The following is a 12,447-nucleotide window of genomic DNA, read 5'->3' as shown; positions in this document are numbered from 1 at the left end:
ACATTGTGACCATGGCCTTGAAGGCATAGTATGAGAAATTTAAGTGTTACATGACATTTTATGAATGGACATTCAATGGAGCTAATGTGATCATGTTATGAACGTAAATGTGTTATTATTGAAAGGTTTGTTCTCAATTATGAATATTGTGAGTGTGCAAGAGTACTCCTTGAGGTTTACCCAATTGTCTAAGTATGCTCCATCTTTGGTGTCAAACCCTAGGGATGAGATGAGTAGGTTTGTGACCGGTGTATCCGACCTAGTCAAGGAAGAGTGCCATACGACAATGCTCCATAATGACATGAACATGTCTAGGCTCATAGTGTATGCTCAATCCATTGAGGAGTCCAAACTTAATAGGATGAATAGGGGTGTGAAGAGGGGTAGATCGGATGAGAAAGGTCAACCTAGGTTCAAGAAGAGGTGTCAAGACCAAGACTCTTCAAGTGCTCTTAAGGTTAACCAAGAAAAAAATGGTGGATCTCAATTTTCTAAACCTACTTGCATCACTTGTGGCAAGAGGCACTATGGGAAGTGCCTAGCCGGTACTAATGGGTGTTATAATTGTGGGAAGAATGATCACAAGGTGAAAGATTGTCCTACTCTTACGGCTAGAGGAAGGGAAGCCAAGCAAGCTTCTAAAGATGGAACGGTTCCTATACCTCCAAATTATGGTCGTTTCTATGCTCTCCAAGCTAGCAAGGACAAAGAAGCTAATCCGAATAAAGGTGCCGGTAAGTTTTAGTTCCTTATGGTCATGAATGTCTTGATGGGGTTTCTATTTTGTTGTTTTTCATGTTTGCCTTAGTTGGGTTTTCTCCTAAGTGGGGGATGGTATGTTGAATAGCAAGGTGGTTGAGAGTGTTGATATCATTATCTCGTTCCTTCTATTCTTACTCAAGCTTGAGACCAAGAGTTCCTAGTAGCTTGTTTTATGTTTTGGAGTCTTGTGTGAAAATGAGTTTCCATGGTCTCCTTATGTTATGCATGTTCTATTTGAATTCTTGTTAAATGATAAAATGAGTTTTCATAAATGTGTTCCTCATGTTGATGTGCATTTAGTAGAGTTGTCTATATGCTTTATGAGGATAAATGTTGAGCATGCCTAAATATGCTTTAGTGAAAATTTGCCTAATTGTGCTTTTGAGAGTAATTGCATAATGAGCTTAATGTTTTGTAGTGAGCATGATGTGATTGGAGAAGGAAGTTTCTCCAATGAAAAAAAATGAGAAAGGGGAAGTTTTGATGCACAATAAGTTTGTGGATGTAGTTCCTACTTGTTTGATTGGTATGAAGTTTGTTCGAGCCTATTGATGTGGAGTTGATGTTTCCTCCTATGTTTATGCATTTATGTTGACATGTTACGATTGTTGGGCTGCTAGTCTTGAATTGTTTTTCCCTTAATGTGTTTAAAGTGTCATTCGAGGACGAATGTTCCTAAGTGGGGGATAATGTAACGACTCGGAAAATGATAGAATGAACTTGAGCCTTGACGTTTGGGTTAGTGGGAGCTTAGGTTGATGTTTATGCTGTTTTAGAACTTAAATGGAGCTAGGTAGCATCCTAGGATGCAAGCAAGGGCCTAGGCTAGCGAGTTAGCCTAGTGGACTGCACAGTTGACCAGCCTTTGAGTAATCCCACTGGAACAGATGGGCAAGGGGCAAATTTTTAAAGTTACAACTTTTAGGGTCAACTTCAAATGATGATATATTTTAGCTCAAAATGAATTAGCTGGACCATTACCTATCCAATTAAAAGTATCTGAGTCTTCTTTCCAACGCCATCGAGTTTGCCCTTTTCCGATCTCGGAGTAAAAAGTTATGCCCAAAATAGTGAAGCACTGTCAAAAAGGGCGAGCTTAGACGGGTTTAGTGGAAACTTTTAAGTGGGTCCTTATTTCCTTTCCTATGTTGAGCCCCTTTTATTTTATGCCTTTCCTAGCAATTATAAAACACTTCTAGACCAAATTCTTCCAATTTAAGTCACTCCAATTAGAATTAAAAAAAAAAACCCACCTCCTCTCAAATATTTCTCTCTACAATCCTCCATTTTAAGAAGGTCAAGAACTTGGAGCTAGGGCTTGGATTGAAGGTGTTTTCTTCATCAATTTTCTTGGGGAATCTTAACAAAGGTATGGTGACCCTTGATCCTTGATCAATCTTTCTTTCAAGGAGTCCAATCAAAAGGGTTTCAAAGAACAAAATCTCAAATTCTAATCTAAGCATGGGTTCATTGGCAAAACGTTTTCTAAGCCATTATATTGATGAATTAATGTTTGATTTATGATTTTAAGATGATTTTATATGAAACTTCTTCAAGAACCCATGTTTTCATTAAAAGCCTAGAATTTGCTTATGAAGTGGGTTTAATGCGTATGATTTAATGTTGATGAAATTGTGTTTAGATTGGATTGTATTGTTGATTTATATGGTTTTCTATACCTATTTATGATGAATTGTTGGTATATGGATGAATTGAGGATTGTGGCCTTATGGGCAAGTTATGGATGAATTCTCTTGTGGTAAGAAAAATGGTTGGGACTTGAGTGTTGTTGATTATGGCTTTGGAGGATGGTAAGTTGGCTTAATCTCATATTATGGATAAAAAAAATTTTCTTGCTTGGTTTGATCCACTTATGGTGGAGGTGTTTAATTATGGAATGTATTGTGACCATGGCCTTGAAGGCATAGTATGAGAAATATAAGTGTTACATGACATTTTTATGAATGGACATTTAATGGAGCTAATGTGATCATGTTATGAACGTAAATGTGTTATTATTGAAAGGATTTTTCTCAATTTGACACTCATGAATGTTGATGATAGAATATGAAGGATTCTCCAATTTATTGCATATCTCGAATTGGTAGAGCTTGTGCATCATTTTCTTGTTTAAATGATTATATTATTGGTTGTTGAATCCTCGGATCGGTAGGCTAGTAGCACCCTTCCACTCATGATAATAATGAACCTTGGAATCGGTAGGCTTATCGCACCCTTCCATTAATGATAGTAATGAACCTTGGAGTCGGTAGGCCTATGGCACCTTTCCATGAAGGTTAATGATGAGACTTGAACCGGTAGGCCCATGGCACCCTTTCAAGAGGAGTTAATGAGCTTTCCTAAATGAACCTTGAAACGGTAGGCTTAAAGCACCCTTTCACGTGTTAATAAATGTAATTTGGAGTTGGTAGGCCAATGGCACCACTCATATGAGATAATGTCAAGGTAATGAACTATTCTATGGGAATGTAGGCTAAGCACCGAGTGGATTTGGTTAGATGGAAACTCCCCCAATAGTTAGGCATGAATTTCAATGATCGTATACCTTATCCCATAAACTATGTGCCCGCATAGGTAGCTAGTGGATCCATTAAGCTATATATACCGGTCTTCCTTAGGCAAGTAGACCACCTATTTACGGTGTGGGGACTTATGACACCGGATTCCATGACAAGCTCTCATGGTCTATGTCGGTTAAACGCTTACTTCCCATCATGTGAGATTTCATTATGGTTTCTTGATAGGTTCTACAAAGTGTAGGTAGTAGTATGGGATGCTACCTATACATTGCACGAGTAGGCTTGGAGAGGGTCATAGTGACTTTCTCTAAAACCTAATGTATGTGACATAAATGTGCCCTAAATGAGGTTATTAAAGAATGTTGGCTCTCAAATGCTTAATATGAGATGCATGCTATACTTGGGTTATATTATGAGTTATTTTCCCTTGCATGTCTTAATTAATGATATACCTCTTATGTATGAATATTGTGAAAAGGTGAAAGAAAGGAATGATAAGTTACTTTAAGTGACCTAAATGTGGTGCCTTAGTATGGATGGTGGTATGGGACGCCATCCATACATTGCACGAGGTATAGCATAAGGGTTTCTTGAGGTGAAGGTCCAAGGTAAAGGTTTTCATGTTGATATTGTTTAAAGGTGATATTATGACTTACTTGATGTTTATGCTTGTCTTGTATGTCTTCTATGTAACTGTTCATGATACTTCAAAAAGTGGCATAATGCATGGTTTCTAGCCAAAATGTCCCTTTTTAAAGCATGTTTTGCATGGTCATCATACTTAGTACATTTTGTGTACTAACCCATATTCTTCATGTTTTTACTACAAGTGTAGGTTCCGGCAAGTGATCCTTCCTAGCTAGTTTGAAGTGTTGGATTGCTTTCCTCCAAGACTTGGTATGTCCTCATGGATTCTAGGATAAGACTTTTAAGTTCTTTTGTTCATGTAATAGACACTTATAGTTTTGTTTCGATTGTAAAGGGTTGTGTCCCTACTTATGTTTTGTGTTTAAGATGGTCATGTGAGACTTAGACTTCTACTGTGTGTTTTTAAAGTTGTTTTAATGAAGTTTGAATGTGTGGATGTAAATAGGTTTTTCATTCTGCACTATTATCATTATTGAATGCAATGAATGACTATGTGGCTAGTATAAGACCCCTTCGGGGTCGAGTACGCCTTGTTTCGACTTGGGAGTGCTCCCGGGTCGTGACATATGTCCTCTAAGATTTGAATGGTCCGTTCCGCTTAACCATCCATTTAAGGGTGGAAGGTGGTACTAAGTTTAACATTAGTACCTAGTCCTTGTTGAAACGCCTTCCAAAAATGTGAAGTAAATTGAGTACCTCTATCCGATATGATGGACAAAGGAATCCCATGCAACTTTACTACCTCCTTGATGTACAACTTAACATAGTCTTCCGCCGAGAAAGTAGTCTTGATGAGAAGGAAATGGGCTGATTTCGTCATCCTATCAACAATGACCCAAATAGAATTGTGCTACCTTCGAGTATGTACAACCCCACAACAAAATCCTTATTCACCTCCTCCCACTTCCAAGTTGGAATCTTTATATCTTGAAGCAAACCTCCCAGTTTCATGTGTTCTGCCTTGACTTGTTGACAATTCGGGCACTTGGATACAAAATGCGCCATATCTTTCTTCATTCCATTCCACGAATAGACTTCCCGTAGGTCACAGTACATCTTGGTGGCTCCCGGATGAATAGAATATCGCGAACCATAAAACTCTTATAATATTTTCTCCCTCAAACCATTAACATCAAGAACACACAACCTACCTTGGTACCTAAGCACCCCATCTCCCCCATGGGAGAAAACTTCAACGGACTTATTGAGAACCGACTCTTTCAATTCCATCAAAATAGGATCAAGACGTTGCTTAGATTCACATCAACTACAAAGGATGATTTGAAATTATAATTAACCATGAATCCACCCTTGGTGGAATTCACAAATTGGACACCTAGACGGGCCAACCTATGCACATCACGAACCAATTCCTTCTTCTCACTTTCTACATGAACCACACTACCCATGGGCATTATACTCAAGGCATCCGCAACTATATTGGCTTTGCCAGGGTGGTAAAGGATACTTATTCCATAATCCTTTAAAAGTTCTAACCACCTACTTTGTGGGAGATTCAAATCTTTTTGGCTAAACACATATTGAAGGTTCTTGTGGTCGGTAAACACATCTACATGCACCCCATAGAGATAGTGTCTCCATATTTTCAAAGCTAACACCACCGCCGCTAGATCGAGACCATGAGGTGGATAATTTTTTTCATGTACCTTGAATTACCTTGAAGCATAGGCAATCACTTTACCCCGTTGCATGAGGACACATCCCAAACCCACTCGAGAAGCGTTACAATATACCACGAACCCATCAGAACCCTCTAATGCTTATCTTGACCAACGACACTATCCTACGGTATGAGTGTCTACGATCGTCAATAATATAGTAACCCAACCAAGGGTTAGTGTCGTGTTCCAAGGGAGCGGTTTTGAGAGTTCATAGAAAAATAAAATTACATTCTAACTAGTCGTAACTAAAGATATTAACGAACAAAAACATAGTAAAATAAAGGGGGTGACACGAAAGTGTCAAATATCAAATGGGGGTTTTGTCACAAATAGTAAAACAGCAAAATAAACAAGCAAATCAAGTATGGGGAAGGTTCTTGGGATGTGACCGCAATACAAGTTGAGATAAATCGTTGGGTAAATGCTTTCAATAGGAAATTTGCAAGGCAATAGTGACTAGGCTAAGCTTTAAATGGAAATAAGTTCCCTCTCGAGCAACTTACCCCGTTTCAAATGCGTTCCTCTCGGACACCCATTTGCAGCATGAAAACCAGCCTACACCTTACCCCATTCGCTCTCTCGAGCTGAGTGTTAGAATATGGGACTAGGGCTCACCCTCTCGGGCTGAACCTCGTGTCCACCCACTCCTTAGGACATCAGTCAAGTGGTTTTGGTTTCGCGACCTACCCCTCGGGCAAAGCCGAAAACACATGGGTGGCTTTGTATTTGCAACTACAAACCCTTTAGATTAAACCACAACCACTAGGTGAAATCACCATTAAAATACATCTAACCTATCAGCAAGCAAGACCCAACAGGAATATCAACCCATATTTGCTAAATCACACCCCAAGAATGGGGTTTTTAGCCACACAACAAGAAATAATAAATTATACCTAACATGAGAAAGAAATAAAATAGGTATAAGAAATTAAACCTTGAATTAAGCTACGGAAGATGAATAAAGAAGACCCACTTCCAACTTGGGAAAGATGAACTCCTTTCTTCAAGTCTCCACAAAACCCTTTCCACACTTGATAGAAAAATACAGAAATATACTATAGACTAATAATATTTTTTACTCTAAAATGTTCCACACCCTAAAAAATAATAAAAAGTTTAGTATTTATAGACTTCAGTAAATAGTGTTGGCGGATCTTTCAGCGAGGTTAGTCTAAGTCGTTGAATGACTCAGCAACTAGCCCTTCTTCTATCTCTTCGCCGTTTCTTTCTTGCACCAGCATCTTCACGTTCTGGACCATTGGGCGGTATAGTACTGCTTCGCGAAACTATTCAACGAAGCACCGACTGATCCCTTCATCGCCTTTTTGATCCTCTTCCTTCAGGGCTTCGCATACTGGAACAAAGGGCAGAGACTGTCCTTTTGGCGAATCGCCAAAGGTTCTTAGCGATACTCATGCTTCTGCTTCTTCGTTCTTTTCAGCCTTTTTGTTCCTTTTTGCACCTAAGTGTCCATTCTTCCACTAAAACTTCACATACCTGAAACTTAAGAGTATTCATCAGATATTGAGACAAAATAAGCATTCGAGGACACTATTTCTATTAAAATAAAGCCCTAAATGAGTCCAAATTTTGGACTCATCAACACCCCCAAATTAAACTTTTGCTTGTCCTCAAGCAAAACTCAAGTTCAGCAGTTCAAATAAGATGTCTCAAATAGTGCTACACAAGACTTAATCATGAATGTACACAACAAGAATTTAAACTACTTATGTGAAGATTCAATTGTACAATCAAAGATTCAAGTTGTGACACACCATTACCAAAGATTCTCATGCTCACAATATTTTCTACTAATGCAAGTTCAAGCTTAACGGAAGTATCTAAATGCCCTCACACGAAGAATGATTCCACATTCACACACAAAGGCTAATCAATTTAAGATCAGGAATCAAATGCAAGTTCAAGCTCAACGGAAGTATCTAAATGCCCTCACACGAAGAATGATTCCACATTCACACACAAAGGCTAATCAATTTAAGATCAGGAATCAAATGCAATGCTCACACTCAAAAAGAGGAACACAATGCATGTTTTCACCCGTAGGCTTGCCCTTATTTTCCAATCGATCTTCGGTTCAGCTCACTCAAGATCAAAAAGGTTTTCGTAAGGCTTGTAATGGGGCTGAGTGCAAAGGTATGGTCATTTAGGCTTAGTGAATTTTTCTTCATGAGATATGGCATTCTCAAGGCATCCCCTTCTTTTACTTTATCAATTCTTTTTCTAGTGCTTCTAAGCCATCTTTTTATTCACCTTCATGGATTGCTTGGAAACCAATTTTTTTTGTACTTTTATTCCACAACTTTTCTTTTTCATTCTTTTCTTTTCTTTTTTTTATATGGAGGGTTTCCATTTTTCCGCAACACCATGGGTTAAGGGAGACTTTTCTTGCACTTTTTGACTTCTCCTTTTCCTTTTTTCACCACACCCCCAACTTAGGCTTTGGCCTAAGTTGGCTATACACTAAACCACAAATAAAGAAGATTATAGGTAGTGGATCAAGTAAGCTCTAGGGTTCATCAAGGTTCTTTCAAAGAAAGGTGAGGCTCAAAGGGTGTTCAAGAGAGTTTCACACGCTCACGGGTAAACCACAAAAGAGGTATATGTCAAATTGGCTCACACTCTTCAAAAGTTGCCTAAGATCATCTCAAGAGCACACCTTACCAAATCAATCAGACTAACGGGGTAAATTCTAGGTTTATTCATGCAAGGTTCAAAATAAGCTCATCACACAACGCATCGACACTTAAGTCAAACGATACTATACACTTTCTCTAGTGTGTAACGTTCATTACAAAAGAATCAATTTGAGAAATGGCTAATCACAACGAGATGCAAAGAGTTCACTTATTTTCTATGCAACTTCATTTCTTCTCGTCGTAGCTGCACATTCATGTTTGATCGATTGAGAGCACTATTCAAGTCATGGTATTGATTGAAACCAAGACTTGAATTTGTACAAGAACAACCACTTTCAACACAAGAGGTGGCGAAAATATTTGAAAAATGAAAATTTTTCTAAAGGGTCAAAACTATTTTTCAATTAAACCCAAAAGAGAGCCATGAGCTCAAACGATCCCAAAGCAATTTTTAAAAACACAATTAAAATCAGACAACCCAAATGTACACCAAAACACAAGTATCTGAAACAAGCAAAACAAGGTAGGCCTCACCCCACCACAAATAAAAACATTTGTCCTCAAATGCAAATAACAAAAAAAAATCATTGCAAATGAGTACAAAATTGCCAAAAATAAATTCGGGTTTCGAAAAATCAACCTTAGATACCGATTAAAATACTTTTGAAATGCTAGGCAGCAATGTAATCCACTCCAAGCACTAATTATCGACTACAATACTAAAGGCAAGCAATAATCTAGAAAATATTACCTTGATGTGAAGTTGAGAAGATTAAAAGGAGGAAGAGTGGGAAAATTAAAAAATTCTGAGATTTTTGGCACTTTATAACCGTTCAGTTCTTGTCCATTCAGCGATTTTAGTCAACTCGCCGAACCACTCAGCGGTCCGCCGAGTGGTCATTTATCTCGCCCTTTCTTCAAAATCTTCAATTTTCTGGGGTGAGATCGGCAGTCCGCATCGAGATCGCCAAGTAGGTTAGAAGTATGCCGAGCTGCTTTTCTAGTTCACCGAGTTTTACAGGCTCTATACAACTCTTGTATTGAGCCAAACGGCGGATCCAGTCGGGCTCGCAGACCTGTTTGGCGACTCATGAAATGGATTTTCTGCTCGCCAAACTTAGATTTTCCACACTTTCCTTGGTTTATCTACAACATCAACACACCGTTATTGATAAAAGTAAAATTTTAAATTTACGACCTTGAGTTGCCTCCCGAGAAGCACCTTATTTAACGTCGTGGCACGACGCAACTCCTCACTCAAGTTCCATTAGTAAGGTTTGCCTCATTTTCATGAGGCCACCCCTCTTTTGGCTCTCGGTAGAGGACCTGCATACACCACACCTCGGCAGCGGCGCCATTTTGATGCTTATCGTGACCAACGACACTATCCTACAGTATGAGTGTCTACGATCATCGATAATATAGTAACCCAACCAAGGGTTGGGGCATGTCCCAAGAGAGCGGTTTTGAGAATTGATAGAAAAACAAAATTACATTCTAACTAGTCGTAGCTAAAGATATTAACGAACAAAAACATAGTAAATTAAAGGGGATAGGGCACGAAAGTGTCAAATATCAAATGGGGGTTTTGTCACACATAGTAAAACAGCAAAATAAACAAGAAAATCAAGTATGGAGAAGGTTCTTGGGATGTGACCGCAATACAAGTTGAGATAAATCATTTGGTACATGCTTTCAATAGGAAATTTGCAAGACAATAGGAGACATATAAACTCAATCTCAATACTACACAACCATGATCCCTCATAAAGCCCTAATCAAATCAATTCATGTCTTGAAGCTTTACCATTATGCAATCCATGTCTAGGTCATCTAATCTAAGGCAATTCATAAAGAAATTCATCAATTTTAGAAGATCACATCTAGCCCCTAAATTTGCCTCATTCATGGCACAACATTAGGCCATATAAATTTTAACCTAGAATCTTAAGTTAATTAAGAATACATGTATATTCATACTAAAATCATGCAATTACATCATAATCAAGCCACATCCAATCAATTGGAATAATTACACCACACAAAACTCTATCACATTCTAACTAGTATCAACCAATACCCATACTTGAGGTCCAATTTGGGGAAAATGGGGAATCCATGGATTCTTAGGTAATTCATCAATAAAATAGTAGTAATTCATCAACATAATCATAATATAAATCATTTAGGTCATTGAAATCTTTTTTTGGAAGGGAATCCATGGCTTAGAATGAAAACCCACTTTTGGGAATTTGAGAGATTTTAAATCTAATTTTGGAAGGGCTCTATGGGTGAAGACTACCCATAGATGAAAAACAACCATACCTTAGGTGTAGAATCCAACCAAATTCGTATGAAAAAGTCCTCTTCTTCAAGCCCTAGTTGATCTCTATTCTTATTTTTCAATGGAGGTTTCCTAGAGAGAGAAATATTTGAGAGGAGAGTATTCTTAGGATTGATTGGGTCTTGAGATATAATGACTTAATTGGGTGAGTTTTGGGTTTAAATTGACTTATAAATGTGTCCTAGGCTTGGGCAAAATGACATATCTTTGAGTTAAAACGATTGGGAAAAGACCCAATAAGTTCCTCTGCTGGAAACTGCCTAAATGGCATGATAGACGCCTTCACGGACCGTCATCATCACCACGACCCGTCAATCAGGTTGTGAAGAATTATCAGCCTGACAGTGCTTCACTATTTAGGGTATAACTTTTTATTCCGAGATTGGGATTGGGAAAACTCAGTGGTGTTAGTAAGAGGACTCATAGACCTTTAGTTGGATAGGTAATGGACCACCTAATTCATTTTGAGCTATGAGATATGACTATTTGAAGTTGAACCTAAACTCTAAGTCTAGCAAAAATCCCTTCATGTGAGGCTCCACGAGCCATGGTGCCTCTCGTGGTTATGATACAGTAGCAAGGCAACCTTCCCTTATCCCCTAAAAATCAAAGGCACAACTACGAGCATTCGCACAAGCCGTGAAGTGGCTCGTGTGGAGGGGGCTGTTTTGGGCAGCCTTTGTTTAGCCACTGCCTAGCCCACCACGAGCCGTGGTAGTGGTCGTGGAAGGTGAGGTAGTGTCCATGTAAGAGTGGACTGCCTAGTCATCTTCCTTGGCTCTAACCCTCACTCTTAGCCCTAGTTTAGTCTAATATTTTCCGGGATGTTCCACCATATTTTATGAGGATAGAAGCCACCAAGCCTAAATGATAATACCCTTACAGTCAGCCTTGTTACAAGCCTTGAAAAGACTTTTTTAATCTTTAGTGAGCTGAAACGAGTGTTGATTGCAAAATAAGGGCTAACCTACGGGTGAGGTGATGCATGTGCTCATCTATGTGAGTGTGAGGGTCATATGTGATTCCGGAGCTATGATTTGTTGAAGAATAGTGTGTGAATATGGAATCATTTTTGTTGTTAGGGAATTTGAGTACCTTTGTTGAGCTTGAACTTGCATTTGAAGCAAGTGCTGTCAACTTGAGCATCTTTGATAATGGTGAGTCCCAATTTGAATCTTTGAGTGCACAATTAATCCTTGCATGAGTAAGTTGAGTCTTGTTGTGTGTATTCATGATTGAGTCTTATGTAGCACTGTTTGAGACATCATTTTTGCACTGCTGAACTTGAGTTTTACTTGAAGACAAGCAAAAGTTTAAGTTGGGGGTGTTTATGAGTCCAAGGTTTGGGATCATTTAGGGCTTTGTTTACATAGATTTAGTGTTCTCAAATGCTTAATTTGTGCCAATAACTGATGTAAATCCTTGATTTTTAGGTATATGGATTGAGGAACAAAGCAAGGACACTAGCAGGCAAAAAAGAACAATACAAGCTGAAGAAATGATAAAGTGTGAGCTTGAGGATTGCCAAGAGCACTCGGCGTGTCGCCGAGTGGCACATTAGACCGCCTAAAGTTCCAGTGTGCCAAGCCCTAAAGGAAAGAACCAAGTTGTCGATGAAATGAAGATGTCGGCAGATTGTCAAGTGATTCCGCGATGCCAAGATAGATCTCCCAAAGTTAAAGACCTTGAAAAATGCTGAGTACCAAGGCAAAACGGCGAGGAAAAAGAACAAAGGGCGGCTCGCCGAGTGGTTCGGTGAGCCCAACTTACTTCACCGAGTGACTCTTCGCAGCACATTTTTTGCGACAATA

This window comes from Solanum stenotomum, unplaced genomic scaffold (genome assembly GCF_019186545.1).
Source record: "Solanum stenotomum isolate F172 unplaced genomic scaffold, ASM1918654v1 scaffold21359, whole genome shotgun sequence".
In the NCBI taxonomy this organism is placed as follows: domain Eukaryota; kingdom Viridiplantae; phylum Streptophyta; class Magnoliopsida; order Solanales; family Solanaceae; genus Solanum; species Solanum stenotomum.
The sequence above is the reverse complement of the archived record's forward strand: the minus strand, read 5'-3'. Positions refer to the sequence as shown.